Source organism: Podarcis melisellensis, assembly GCF_964234715.1.
Source record: "Podarcis melisellensis genome assembly, chromosome: 8".
In the NCBI taxonomy this organism is placed as follows: Eukaryota; Metazoa; Chordata; class Lepidosauria; order Squamata; family Lacertidae; genus Podarcis; species Podarcis melisellensis.
In genome coordinates, this window is record NC_138540.1 from 58,807,626 (window position 1) to 58,822,045 (window position 14,420).

At 46.2% G+C, this 14,420-nt stretch overlaps 1 protein-coding gene across 2 annotated transcripts in view; it reads right to left on the bottom strand.

Moving 5' to 3' along the window:
* The window catches only part of HPCAL4 (hippocalcin like 4), a 38,478-nt gene that overhangs the window by 10,633 nt on the left and 13,425 nt on the right, over window positions 1-14,420 (bottom strand). Inside the window, exon 1 of one of the 2 annotated variants that reach the window (XM_081922898.1) lies at window positions 5,094-5,301. The exons of the other annotated variant lie outside the window; for it this stretch is intronic. The gene's annotated coding sequence lies outside the window, so the exon portion shown is untranslated. Of the gene's footprint in view, window positions 1-5,093; window positions 5,302-14,420 lie in introns of those variants that run through there. 2 annotated transcript variants of the gene reach the window in all.

Consider the following 14,420-nt stretch of genomic DNA (forward strand, 5'->3'; position numbering starts at 1 on the left):
CTACATCAGATGCAGAGGTAATAACCAAGAGTGACAACCCTCAATGACAAGGGGGGAGTTGGAGAGTTTGCATCAGATCAGAGGAGAGACACAGCTGAATGTGGCCATCCCCAACCTGTGTCCTCCAGCTGTTTTGGCTACATTTCTCATCTGCCCCAGCCAAACATCTATGGTGCACCAGCTTAGGGGAGGCTGGCTTAGAGAAACAATTCTGCCCCATCTACAACAGTAGAACAACACGGATCTGCCTTGCACAGGTGTTGTAAGTAAGGATGGAAGGATCTGTCAGTTTCCCTTTTCCCAGTTTCTCATTTTTCCAATCTTACATGCACTTCTCCTGGTTTATGCAGCAATTTCTGAAATTTCTTCTTTTTTCAAATCCTCATGGAAATTCTTCAGCATTTTAGTGCAAATTTCTCCCAACCAATAAATTTTTGCCTAGTTTTAACTTATGTAATTTTTGCAAGCAATTTCTCCTACTATAATGCATTTTGTATGTTGTTTTCACTGATATTACATTCATTTTTATCCCCATCTCTCCCTAATATATGCATTTTTGTAATCATCGGTTAGTTAGAGAATTCCATTGCAAAATTCGGCTATGTGTGAATTTTGAAGGGCGGCTCTGTATTTTGATTCTCATGCTGTTTCGGAAAGTGTGAATTTGATACATTTGGTTTTATAATGAGAGCTGAGGGCTTAACCACACTTCCTCTTGTCCTGCTGCTTTCCCCCACTCTTTAGTTCTCAATCACAGCAAATGGCAATTTGTGTTTTCTCCAGATTGACAGTTGCTTTGATTTAGAGCTAAAGAGCACGTTTTCCCTGGGAAAGGAGCAGGGCATGGGGCAAACCATTGGAACCCGTGCTTTCTAGGCACCCGACAAGCAGAGGTTTGGATGAGGCCTGAATCGAATTTCCCCCCATCCGTTACTGTAAGGATTACAAGATAATGCATGGACACAGGAGACTCTTAAAGCATTATACAAATGTCAAAGATTTTGCTTTCTGCCTCTTTTGTTTGCTGGGACCCTGTTCTGATAGGAAGAGAAACTTCCTCAACATCCACCCGTGGAGGGAAATCATTTATTGAAGTCCTTCCACTCTCCCTGTGCCTGTGCCCGGGAAAAGCCCTTAAAGTAATCTTCCCCATTTCATAAATCATAAAATTGTAGAATTGGAAGGGACCTGCATAGGTCCTCTCGTCCAGCCCCCTGCAATTTCATAGAATCTCAGCTAAAGCATCCATGAGAGATGGCCATCCAACCTCTGTTTTTAAACCTCCAACGAAAGCGAGGCCACCACCTTCTGCGGGAGACCATTGCGCAGTTGAACAGCTCTTAACTTGTCAGATGTTCTTCCTGATGCTTAGTCGGAATCTCCTTTCTTGTAACTTGAATCCAAGTCCTTGCTTCCGGAGCAAGAGAAAACAAGATTGCCCCATCTTCCATGTGGCAGCACTTTAGATATTCAAAGATGGCTCTCATATCTCCTCTCAGTCTCCTCTTATCCAGGCTAGACATACCCAACTCCCTGAACCATTCCCCTTAAGGCTTAGTTTTCAGACCCTTGATCATCTTAGCCGCCCTCCTATGCAGACTTTCCAGCTTGTCAATAGCCTTCTTGAATTGTGGTGCCCAGAACTGGACACAGTACTCCAGGTGTGGCCTGATCAAGGCAGAAGAATGGTGTTTCCTGTTTGGCAAGGGGTTGGACTCGATAGCCCTTGTGGTCTCTTCCAACTCTATGATTCTATGATTCTATGAAGGGAGTGGAACTATTGCTTCCTTTGATCAGAACACTATACTTCTGTTGATGCAGCCGAAAATAGCATTAGCTTTTGTTGTTGCTGCATCACTGTTGGCTCATGTTAAGTTTGTGGTCCACTAAAGCACCCAAATCCCTTTCACATGTACTCCTTGGCAAGCCAGATATCACCACATCTTAAAAGATGATTCTTTACTTTAGGATAGGAGCCCCTCAGGCACCCAAGTTTTATGCAGCATCTATATGATGTCAATGTCATCAAAATGCCAGCCTGCATCTCTCTCTTTCCTCACCCTATTTAGCCTTTATGGGGGAAATCCATGCCTGAGGTGTATCTCAATAACTTGTTCACAGTATTGAGCCCCCACCTGCAAGCACATCCTGCCCACCTCCAAGATCTCCCTCCATCCCTGCTTTGCTTGCTCATTTTTCTAACTGGTCTCAGGCAACTTCCTCAGAAGTGTAGCTAGGTTATTAAAGAACTCAGACTCAGACAGTCTATAGCACACATTTGAATAACATATGCATATGCTAATTTTTTTATGTAAGGATGCACATATAAACTGATTTTCAGCTTATATTTAAAGTGGGCAGGGTCAGACAATCCTGGTGCAAAAGGCCCAGGGCTCAGGTCCTTGCCTAACAACACCCCTACCACTTCCTCTTTAGATTTAAAGCAAAAAATACTTTGCTCCAGCCTGCTATCCTCCCCTTGGAGGTGGATATTGCAAAGTGGTGGGCTTTTATTTTGGAAGCTGCTGTTTGGCCACCTCCCATTTCCCCATCCTATTCCCGGTGGCAGATCTTGGGGTCTTAAAATTCAGCGGCACCCTGTGTGAAGCCAAAACTCAGCGGTCCACCCCACCTCTCACCTTCCATTCTACATCATGGTTGCAGCACCCCCTGCGGCGCCCCCGAGGCTCTGCACCCACTGTGACCGAACCAGTCGCACTTTCTTAATCTGCCCCCAGTATTTCCCTATTTGCAGAAAAGGGAGTCAACCTAGGGCAGCTGCCCTCCTAAGCATTCTTGCGCAGAGGTCCCACAAAATCAATGAAAGTTTCCTCCAAGCAAACCTGCTGAGGACAAGATTGCCTCTAGGAGAATGGAGACCAACAACCTTTCAGTAGTGAAAGTAGAAAGTCCAAATAGCCCCAGTCATATGTGCTAATAATAAACATGAGCCACAACCCACTGGGAAGTTCTCCTGCACAGGCTTATTTGAAATGAAGGGGAGAAATTGTGAGCTCAGAGGCACACCAAGATTTCTTCCAAGGTTGGAGGACTGAACCCAGAGCTCCAACCCCCCCCCCCCACTTCTTCCTTTCACAAAAATGCTTGATCCCTTACGAAACCCCTCACAAGTCTGGCTGTGGGTTCTATTTTGCAGAGGACTGGTCTTTATTTGATGCCTGCTACTCTGGTCTTAGTTCTGGCTTATAAATACTCACCTATGGTGAATAAGACAAACCTCTGGGAGACCAGGGCTGCTTCCCAGCAGAGAAGTGTTTTGCGTTCTGAAAGAGAGTTGGTGCTTTCCCTCTTCTCAGGCCATTGGTGTGCCGTAAATGGCTTCAGTCAGCCCTGTGTTGTCTACTAGGTTTTGCAGACTTGCTTGCAAGGATATCTGAAACTGTATTTTTATGGAGGACAGAGAGGGAATCCTAAAAGGGCAACAGTCTGCTGACCTCTCCAGTTGCCCACTTGAATGAGTAAGACAATGTTCGTGAGTACACAAAACCACTGGCCTCAGCCGATGTGCCAAGGCTTTAGCTCCAAGTGATTATTATGTGTACACTAAGTGTTCCTATTTAAGTGCCCTTGTCTTCTGCTACTTCTCCCAGATAAATCATTAGTCCTTTTAAGGGAAATGTCAGGATTCACCTTTTCCCTCCCAACAAATCCTGGCCATACTTCTGCTCTTCAGGGTTCAGTCCCCCTCTTTTGGGTCATTAGGTCTCTGTAGGCAGAATGGAGGCCTTTTGACTTGAATGTACGTGGGTGTATCAACACATGCATGGCAGCCGCAAATGCCCAGGCCCTGTCTCCTTTTGAACCCTTCCAAACACCTATCCAGTATTGCTGAATGTGAATGTGTCGAGCACCCGCTTTTTCACAAGTCCAGGCAGATCCATCCCAAGATTAAATGCTCTATTGCATGTTCTTAGGAAACTGCCAGGGCCACTTTGCTTAGCAGTGCCTGCTTCCAAGGCAGTCATAGGAGAGGTCGCTGCAAAGTGAAGGAACACAACCACCTCCAGCAACCTGTGGGGGTTGAATGGTGGGGTGTTCAGGCACTGCTGCGTGAGAATGGGGGGTGTTGCAAGTACAGGCAAGCATTCCTATTTTTGTCTGTGCAGTGTTGGAAATCAGTGCAGAATGGGCACAAGGATTCCCCCTCAGTCTTTGGAGAGCACAGTCAAACTGCAAAACTGAATTGCCTGTTCCCTCTCCCTGCCCAGAGAGGAGGCCACATCACACACCTCCCCCTTCGCTTCCTTCTTCCCTCTCCCCATCTGCTAGCTCCTAAAGGCAGGAACGTTCTCCCTCTACCACCACCACTCCCCCCCCTCCACTGCAGTGCCAGCCACTCCGAGATTTTATACGCTCAGACACGGAATCCACAAAGTCTGTTTTCTTTTTGAAAGGGGATGTTGAAGAGAGAGGGGGAGAGAGATAATTTGGGAAGGGGGGGAATTACTACAGGGGCAGCAAGGGGTTTGGATGGAGGGACTATGCCAGTGGGGTGGACAGTAAGGAGGGTTTCGTCTGAGCCAATGTGCAGAACCCATTTTGAATTCCACATGCCAGCCCTAGAACATGCAACGATAGAAGCATCAGGTCATGGGTATCCCTAAGCATGTGCAGAGAGCTTTTCCTCCCAGGCAAGGGAAACCATCCCACTCCTATCTGTTTGGGATTAGGGTGGCAGGACTGCCAATAAAAGTTGATCCCAACCCCCCACCCACCCACTCACTTCTCTGCCGAGAAATTAAGCATATTTTAAAAGCATCTGGTATTTTCGATCGGTTTGGGGTAAAACAGCTTTTCCTGGCATAATTGTGGTGAAACAGGTGAGTGGACCTCACTTCGAAGCTGTGTGCTTGCTAGACACCTGGGTGATACCTGCATCCCCCTGAATTAAAGGATAGGCAACCAGGAGATGCCCTGACCAGAAGAGAGAGGACAAGGCAGATGCCATAAATGCAGCACTGTTGATAGGGATTGCCTTCCCTGTAAAAGCATCAACACACACATACACACACACACTCCATTGCTCTTCCCAAACCTCTGGGACTGCTGGGGTCACCAGGGCTGTTGCTTACCTTGGTGGGTCTGCCTGCCCGCAGGGGATGCCCACCGCAGGTGCGAAGTTTGAAGAGCAGGAGGGAGCGCTTAAGCCATCCACTGAAGGAGATGCTGCCTGCTGTTTTGACTGCTCCTCTTGCTGCTGCTGCTGCTTGGCACCTTCTTCCTCCTCCTTCACCTGCTCTGCCTTCTGAATTGCTTCTCCGCCTCCTCTTGTATCAGTATGTGCCCCTCCTAGCAGGGAGAAGGGAGGGGCCCCACTGGCCTGCCTCTCAGCCTCATTGGCTGCAGCGAGTGCCTGTCAGTGCACACTGCTCCAGGTGGGGCTCTGCCTTTTGCTCCTGTTCCTCAGCCCAGACCAAGGCTGAAAGGAGAGCTGCCAGGGCACGGTGCCCGCCTGGCATCAGGCAAGTCCCAGCCTGCTTGCCTGAAGGGCTCTCCCGCCCGACCCTTTTGTTTTTGGACAACAAGGGATGCTCATAAGTCACAGCGCTGGAGACAGATGCATAGTGCTTGGAGGAAAGTAATTGCAGCAGGCTGCCAGCCCCAGTGCCGAGGCTCAGTTGCTGCCCTCAGGAACCAGAAGTGCTTAGACAGAGTTGAAAAGACATCCTCTAAAAAGCCTCAGCTTTCCCTGATCAGGGTTCTTTCCAGCCCTTCTTTAGCCTGATACTCACATACAGTCACAGTTACATGCTGTGGAAGGGGGCAGAGGGGCAAAGCAAGCTGTTTTATCCCCCGTTAGTTCATTGCTCAATCTAGCTTAGTACTGCCAACACTGACTGGCAGCAGCTCTCTGGGGTTTCAGATAGGGGTCTCTCCCAGATCTGTCTGGGAGATGTCATAGATTGATTGATTCCTGCATGCAAAACATGTGCTCCCCCACTGACCTACAACCACAGGGTGAGCTCCCGTTGTTCGGTCCCAGCTCCTGCCAACCTAGCAGTTTGAAAGCATGTCAAAGTGCAAGTAGATAAATAGGTACCACTCTGGCGGGAAGGTAAACGGCGTTTCCGTGCGCTGCTCTGGTTCGCCAGAAGCGGCTTAGTCATGCTGGCCACATGAGCTGGAAGCTGTACGCCGGCTCCCTCGGCCAATAAAGCAAGATGAGCGCCGCATCCCCAGAGTCAGCCACGACTGGACCTAATGGTCAGGGGTACCTTTACCTTTAAGGAACCTTTGGCCCTCCAGATGTCGTTGAACTACAACCCCACCACCCCTGGCCACTAGCCATGCTTGCTGAGGCTGATGGGAATTGTAGGCCAGCGCCATGTGGAGAGGCAGAGGTTCCCCATGCCTGCTTTAAAGTAAAGGCAGTGTCTCTGCACATGCTGAGAGGCACTCTTGACTTCCAGTCTAAGGATGTGTTGGCACTGCAGATATGCAGTGGGGTGACTCCTGACTAAAGTCACGTTACATTACATTTATAGCCCACCTTTCTTCGAAGAAGCTCAAAATGGTGTACATACTTCTCCTCTCCTCACAACAACCCTGTGAGGTGGGTTAGGATGAGAGTGAGTGACTGGCCCAAGTGAGTTTCATGGCTGAGTGGGAGTTTGAATCCTGGTCTCCCAGATCTTAGTCCCACACTCTAACCACTGCACCACACTGGCTAGTTAACCGAGCCTTGGAGGTGAGACCCTACTCCTGCTTGAATCTGGCTGGAATATTTGGGCAAGGAATGGCAACAGAGCAAACAGGAGTTCTGGGTAAAGTAAGCTCTGGACTCTTTTTCCAAAATGGAGGTTGGGATTCCGAGTTCTGCAACAGAACAGGTGGATGGGAATCCACAAGATAGGATGTGTGGTTGTGTCAAGACTGAGGGAAATGATGGTATAGAGTTTGGATTTGATATCCCGCTTTATCACTACCCGAAGGAGTCTCAAAGCAGCTAACATTCTCCTTTCCCTTCCTCCCCCACAACAAACACTCTGTGAGGTGAGTGAGGCTGAGAGACTTCAAAGAAGCGTGACTAGAGCCCAAGGTCACCCAGCAGCAGCTGCAAGTGGAGGAGCGGGGACGCGAACCCGGTTCACCAGATTACAAGTCTACCACTCTTAACCACTACACCACACTGGCTCACACGAATTTAATACCCAGTACAGGATCTCAAGCAAGCTTCCCCAACCTACTGCCTAGCCAGTGTAGGAGTTGTAGTAAAAAAGTATATGGAGGGCACCCCGTTTGGGAACACTGGGCTCCTGCACACTCCCTTGTTTTGTTTCTCCTTTCCCTCCTCAATGCCTTTTCAAGTGTCAGCCTTTGCTCTGTAACTTCCTTGGGGAAGGGCCCTTTTGTTGATGAAATTCTAAAGTGAAAAGCAAATTGAAAAGACTACTCTGTTGTTAATAAACAAGCAAAGGCAACAGAAGCAGGTCCCGTAGATACCCCATGACCTGAAGGTAACTGGATGGGCAATGTATCTTCCCTTTTGACTCTGATCCTTTAAGGAATCCATGCCAGTTGGATGAACTGGTCCTTCCCACCCTTTGAGTGGGAGGAAAATCAACTACCTCTTCCCTTGCCCCCCTGTTGTCACAATCAGCAGGAGCCCTCTGAGACCAGGCAGCTTCATTCTCCACTCAGCTCCTGGGCAGGACTCAGGTCTCACCTGCTCCATCACTACACAAGGCTCAGACAGAGGGAAGGAGATACAGTTTCTTTTGTGAGAAATCTGTCGTCATGATCTTTAAAAAGAGGGAGAAGCAGATTTCAGAAACAAATGTGAAGCATTTCCATGGCAACTGCCCATGATATGGAAGATTCCCCCCCCTTCCTCCTCAGTGCTTCGCTGCAACAGCCTATCCTGAAGGTTACAGAGACATATTTTTTTGAGGGGGAGCTTCTTTTATAACCAAAAGGGACCTATTTGAACAGAAGGAGGGGGCCGGGCTACCTCCCCTGGCCCCCCAAAGCTAGCCAATCCTGTTTGAAATGTCACAGAGAAACATTTAAGCAACCGAGACAGTAGAAATGGCAAAAGGGGGCATCTCCCTGAGGACAGCCATAAAGACACCAAGCTAGGGAAGGGCCCATCACTCAGGCAAAGAACAGCTGCTCTGCATGCAGAAGACATCCAGTTTCATCTCTGATTAAAAGGGTGCAGTCGTAGGTGATGCAAGAGGCCCTTCCCTGCCTGAGATCCTACACAAAGCAGGAAATTTGGGGCACGACAGACTCAGTGTCTGAAGGCTTCATACGTTTACTAAGCACATGCAGAGTTCAGTGGGAAGGACCGTAGCTCAGGGATAGAGCACCTGGTGGCAGCTTGGCATGGGACCAGGAAACCTCTGGAGAGATGGTGCTGGCCCCTGTGGAGAAGCCTCCTTTAGTTTAGGGTCCTCAAGTGTTATTGGACAGCAGCTCCCACCAGCTCCAGCCACCTTAGCCAGTAGTCCAGGATGTTGGGAGTCACAGGAGCCAACTCCTAGGGGTCAAGGTCCATCCAGCTCCCCCCAATAAAGTATTTGAGGAGACTGCTCCCCCCCAAGTTAATGGTCATTGCCATTCAAATAGTGTGCATGCGCATTGTCTTGTGGCTGATTATGCAGGGTTTGGCTTACCTGACCTCCTCCCCCGCCCATATTTTATTGAAGTCGGCACTCTTGATGAAAATTGTAGTCCAACAACATCTGGGGACCCAGAGAAGGTTGGTATAGACAATCCTGAGCTGTACTGACCAAGGCTCTTGGTGTATATCAAGTGTAATTAACCCAGCTGCCTGCATTTTTGGACTGGCAATGGGGGGGCTGTCATGATGAACTCTTGCACTTCAAAATTTACCATTACACCATTGTGAGTGTGTGTGCATCCCAGGGCTGGCTGGTCCATTAGCTTCGATGAGACAGTTCCATTGCTTTCCCCTTCAAAAACGTGCTCTGTAACACTGAATAGGAACAAACAGCAATTCAGGTTTTCTATGGATTGCCGTTTGCTCTGATCCAGCGGCAAAGAGTGGGGTTATGGGGAAAAACAACAATACCCACATAGATAAGGCACTTTAAAGTGTGGACTGGTGTTACCAACAGGTTCATGAAAGAGGGGGAAAAGAGAACTATCAATTAAAAATCCCACAACATTTCCCCCCCCCCTTCCATGATCCTCTGAAGCCTTGAAATATTTATGAAATATTAATTGAATCAGATAATTTGTGAGACCAAGGGAATCCAGGATCTCTGACTGTTGGGGAAGGGGAGGCAGGATCCACCTTCCAAAGCATTAGCAATTAAGGTGGATTGTGTTTTGTTGTCCCCATTCCACTTCCGGAGGTCAATAGATCATTGGTTACTGTATCATTTTCTCTGCCAGCAAAGCACACACATTCCCCAAGAGCATGGAAGAAGGAGGATGCAAGGGTGGTGGTGCGGATTATTTTTGTTTTCATATTACAGTCTTTCAGCAGAGCAAAGGCATTGCTTTTCATGCATCAGCTAGATGCAGAATTAAAATGCAAGCACTGTGTAGCACGTATAGTGCTATGTTTGGCAACACCTTTTGCTACAGCCAATATCTGTCTATAATGTATACTCAACAGTTTGTCCCATGGAGCAAAGTTCCCTTGCAATATTAGTTAAAAGGTTTTTTTACTTTCAGATTTGGCCCTTTTTATTGCTTCCTGTGGAGTGCAAACTGGGGGGTCAGTGGTGAATTGTCTCTCAATAGAAGAGGACTAATTAAGGGATTATTCATCACTCCTCCCACAACTGCCTTGGACAGGAAGGAATAAAATGAGCTGAATCTGAAAAGAGGATTTTTTCTGTAAAAGCCACAATAGCCCTTAGAAGTCTCCATCCCACGTTGTTTTTCCACACTTGGTACTGCAATTGTGTTTTGCTACAAATAATCACCCTGAATCAGGGTGTCATGCAGGGTTGTTGTAAGGGGGGTGCATTCCACCCTGAGTGTCATGCCTGGGGGGGTAACAAAATCCCCCCATGCGGATTAGCGTGGCGGTGCTCTCACCCCCGACTGGCGGATTTTCACAATTTGCGCAGATTTTCACAATTTGCGCAATAGTCGATGTGAAAATCCGGCGCTGATTGCACAAAAATGTCCTACGGTCAGCCTGGCACCCCTGGCAGGCGTCATTTGCACACCCCAGGTGGTGGTGGTTGCATCCCTGATGGGCACTTTTATGCGATCGGTGATTGGTTTATTGTGATTGCCAGGTGGCGTTGGCATCCCTGGCCGGCCAACCCTCCCTAAAAAAAGGTCAACAACTCTGGGCAACGTTCCCAAAAATTGCAATTTGGGGTGGTGACAAAAAAAGAAAATCGCAGTGGGTACCACCTGACCTTGCTACACCTCTGGTGTCATGGACTGGTTGGATGCAGAGGAATGGTGGGAGGAAGCAGCTGGAGCTCAGAGCTCAGGAGTGGTGGTGGGAGAATGATGAATAGTAAGAGGGGAAAGAGAAGAAAATACTGGAAGGAGGAAGCTGAAGAGGTAACAGGGCTTAGTGAGCTGGGAGAGTCTTTGGCAGAGAGCAGTCAAGAAGCAGGAGCAGAAGCTGAAGCAGGCGAGCAGAATGGGAAAGGCCAAGAGGCAGAGATCAGCTGGGCTGGTGGAGTCATGAGGGTCTCCCCCCTTGTCTCCCAGAACCAGAAGAAGCATGAAAAGGGCAGAGGAGAGGTTGGCTGCCTGCAATTATTTGGAAAAAGTCTTGGCAACTGATTTCATGAAGGAAGACCACTGGGAATGAGCTGCTCTGCTCATTAGGCCTCAGCCATGTCTGTGGAAGTCATGTTTTTGCTAATAAACAGTTAACTCCATCTTTGAAGTGTACGATCACTGACTGGCACACTCCTGTGACACACAGTCTGGTTCACCCTCTTAGGATGTCTTCAGGGTTACTGCTATTGTTATAATTAACTCAGTATATTTATTAGTTCTGTTTTATTTTGGTGGACATACATTAATTCAGGTTCTTGGTGCAATATGAAAGTGATGGCTGCTTTTAAGTAATTCCTGTGTGTATAGTTTGTTATGTTATTTTCCTGTTTTTTTTAACTTGTTTGACCCATTCCAGCTTGCTTTAAAAATGTGGAAGATAGATTTTAAAAAATAATCATTACATTTGCCTCATCCATGTTTCATTGTCTGTATCTTAAGCATTTCATGCCTTCTTAAATATTTGTTAGCTGCCCTGAATGTTTCCTAAAACAGAAATGGGGGGGGGGGGAGCTGCCTTACACAGGCCATTGGTCCACCTCCCTAAGTACTGTCCTGGTTGGCTTCCCTGGTTTCAGGCAAGGGTCCTGACTTGGAGATGCCAAGGACTGAACATTCAGCCCTTCCTCAAGAAAAGCAAATAATCTACTACATTAGAAGCTTAAATTCTAAGACACTTGATTTGCCATGACACTGGATCAATACTGAATTGAAAAGTAGAAGTAGCTGTGTGAGCCCATTAAGAAAAATGTCAAAATGTGACTTTTATTAGGCCACAAAAGGGTATGCCAGTTTTTGAGCTCTCCAGAACTCTTCACAAGATTATATGGTAAATGGGAGGCAGGGGAGAGAGAGAGACTGGCTGGTTATGAAGACGGAGAGTCTGCATTGGGTACAATGCAGTAATCTGTTACCTGACAGTTCTAGACAAGATGTGTTATCAAATACATTTTGAAGCCAGGTAGTTTTCATCCTGCTCTAGACATTCTGCAGTTGCTGGCTGGCCTTCGGCGGCAGCAGGAGGCAGTCCTGCCTCTTATTTTTCCAAAATACCCCTCTCTTTTCAAAACAGAACCTCCAAGCTAGAGCCTTATTTGAAAGGATGTCATGACCAAGGCGAGACCAGCAGAGGGTGCAGGAGGACATACTGTAGTTATGAGTTTTTTAAATCTCATTTCTACAGAATGAAGCAAAAAGTGGTGGGATTCTGATCCATCTATTTTCAAGCATCCAGAAGTCAGAGGGCACTTGCCTAATCCAAGCCATTCAAGTTGGTGGCCATCACTATCTCATATATATATATTTAGTAGTAGCAGGCATCTAACAAATGTAATCAATAAACAATCTAATTTAGAGTACAGTGATAACCTCTACACGGGGTTGTTTGGAAACTTCAGCAAGTTCAGAATGTTGTAGCCAGGCTGTTGAGTCAGGCAAATTATAAGGAACATATGACACTCTGCATTAAAACAATGGCATCACTGGTGACCCATCTGTTTTCCAGGCACAATTCAAGGTGCTAGTCATGACCTACAAAATCCTACAGTGGAAAACCAGTGTGGTGTAGTGATTAGTTTTAGGCTAGGACCTGGGAGACCAGGGTTCAAATCCCCACTCAGCCAAGAAGCTTGGACTCACAATGCCAGATTGGGCAAAGTCATGACAAAGCCATGCATCAGTCTGCTGTCCTGATTCAAAATGGAGCCCAGCACCAAACACAGAGGAAGATTGTCTCCCCCTCAGGAACCCTCGTTTTGAGTTGGGCCCTGATACCTTCAAATGTATCCATACTGGCACAGGTTGGAAGCGTCACAGAAGATTGGGCAACAATATTTTCAGAACTGTGTGAATTGCTGTACATTGGTCTGGACCAACATGCCAAATTTGGTGACGTCCCAGCAAATGTGGTGACAATGTCTTCAGAGCTATCCAAATTCGTGCAGTTTGGCCCATCACACTGAAAATCAGGTGATAACACACCAAAGTCATATTTCAGTCCACCATCTTGATTCAAATGGCGCCTGGCATACCAGTCTACAAAGACCACTGACCCCACCTCAAGAACTCTTGTGCCGAGTTTGGTGATATCTCCAAATGGACCAGCAACTTTCCAAAATTTATAGTAGACACACACACATGGGATGCTTCAAAGAATGGCAAAAATATATTTCTAGATTTATCTGGCAAGGGAAGAAACCAAGAATAAAATATAAATTACTATCAGATACGAGAGAAAGAGGAGGTTTCACCCTGTCGATTTGAGATTATACAATGAGGCATCTTGCATTTGCTGAATTCAGAAATGGATAATTTTGAAAAATGGAGATGTGTTAGACCTAGAACGACATGATAATAGATTTGGATGGTACGACAAAGTGAAGGTACACAAAGGCTTTCAGAATCATATAATAAGAAAATCAATTTTTAAAGTATGGGAGAAGTATAAAGATTTACTAGAACAAAAAACACCCTGGTGGCTTTCCCTGTTAGAAGCACTATCTGTGAAGAAAGTAAATATGAGGACAAATTGGCCAACATATAGAGAGAGCTGTTAACCAAGGTAGAAAATTATGTATCAGTAGTACTTAACCCAAGTAAAACTAGCAAAAATGTATAGAACAAGTAACAATATATGCTGGAAATGTAAAGAAAAAGAAACTACATTTTATCATATGAGGTGTAATCAAAAATTTTTGGGAAATATATAATAAAATGAAAAAAATGTTTAAATTAACCTTTGTTAAAAAACCAGAAGCTTTTTTACTAGGAATTATAGGTACCGAGATTCCAAAAGAACAGAATAAATTATATGTATACAGTGGTGCCTCGAGTTACAAAGGCCTCAGGTTACAAACGCTTCAGGTTACAAACTCCACTAACCTGGAGTTGAGAACTTTGTCCCAGGATGAGAACAGAAATCATGTGCTGGCAGCGCAGCGGCAGCAAGAGGCCCCATTAGCGAAAGCACGACTCTAGTTAAGAAGAGTTTCAGGTTAAGAACAGACCTCCAGAACGAATTAAGTTCGTAACTAGAGGTACCACTGTACTACAATGGCTGCCCAGATACTGCTAGCCCAGAGATGGAAGGAAGAGACAACCCAGACAAAAGAAAAATGGCAGACCAAGTTGACGGACTATGCCAAAATGGCAAAATTAACTGGGAAGCTTAGGAACCAAGAAGACAAGAAATTTACAAAAGAATGGGAAATGTTTATAATGCATATACAAAATGATTGTAAACAGTTTAAAACATTAGCAGGATTTTAAATACACTTGTAATGTAATAGAAACTATAGATAACTTAGGAAGATGAAAATTTTGGAGAGTACTGATATGCAGATGAAAAGAGAATTAAGAGGACCCACAGATGGGACGGGGGAAGTCAGGAGATTCAGAGTAATCTCAATACGTGAATGTGTAACACATTTTGATGTAATTTTGCCACCTTTCTTCTTTGTATTTTTCTCTTTCTCTTTTTTTTGAAAATCAAATAAAATTATAATAAAAGATACACACACATGGGAAATACTGCATTTTTCCATACAAGTTTGCCAGGAGAGGCTTGTCTTTTTTTTGCCCCACCGATATCTGAAGCACATCTAGTGGAACTCAAGGGAGGGTCTTCTTGGTGGCTGCTCCCAGGCTCTGGAACTCCTTGCCAAGGGAACCTGGCT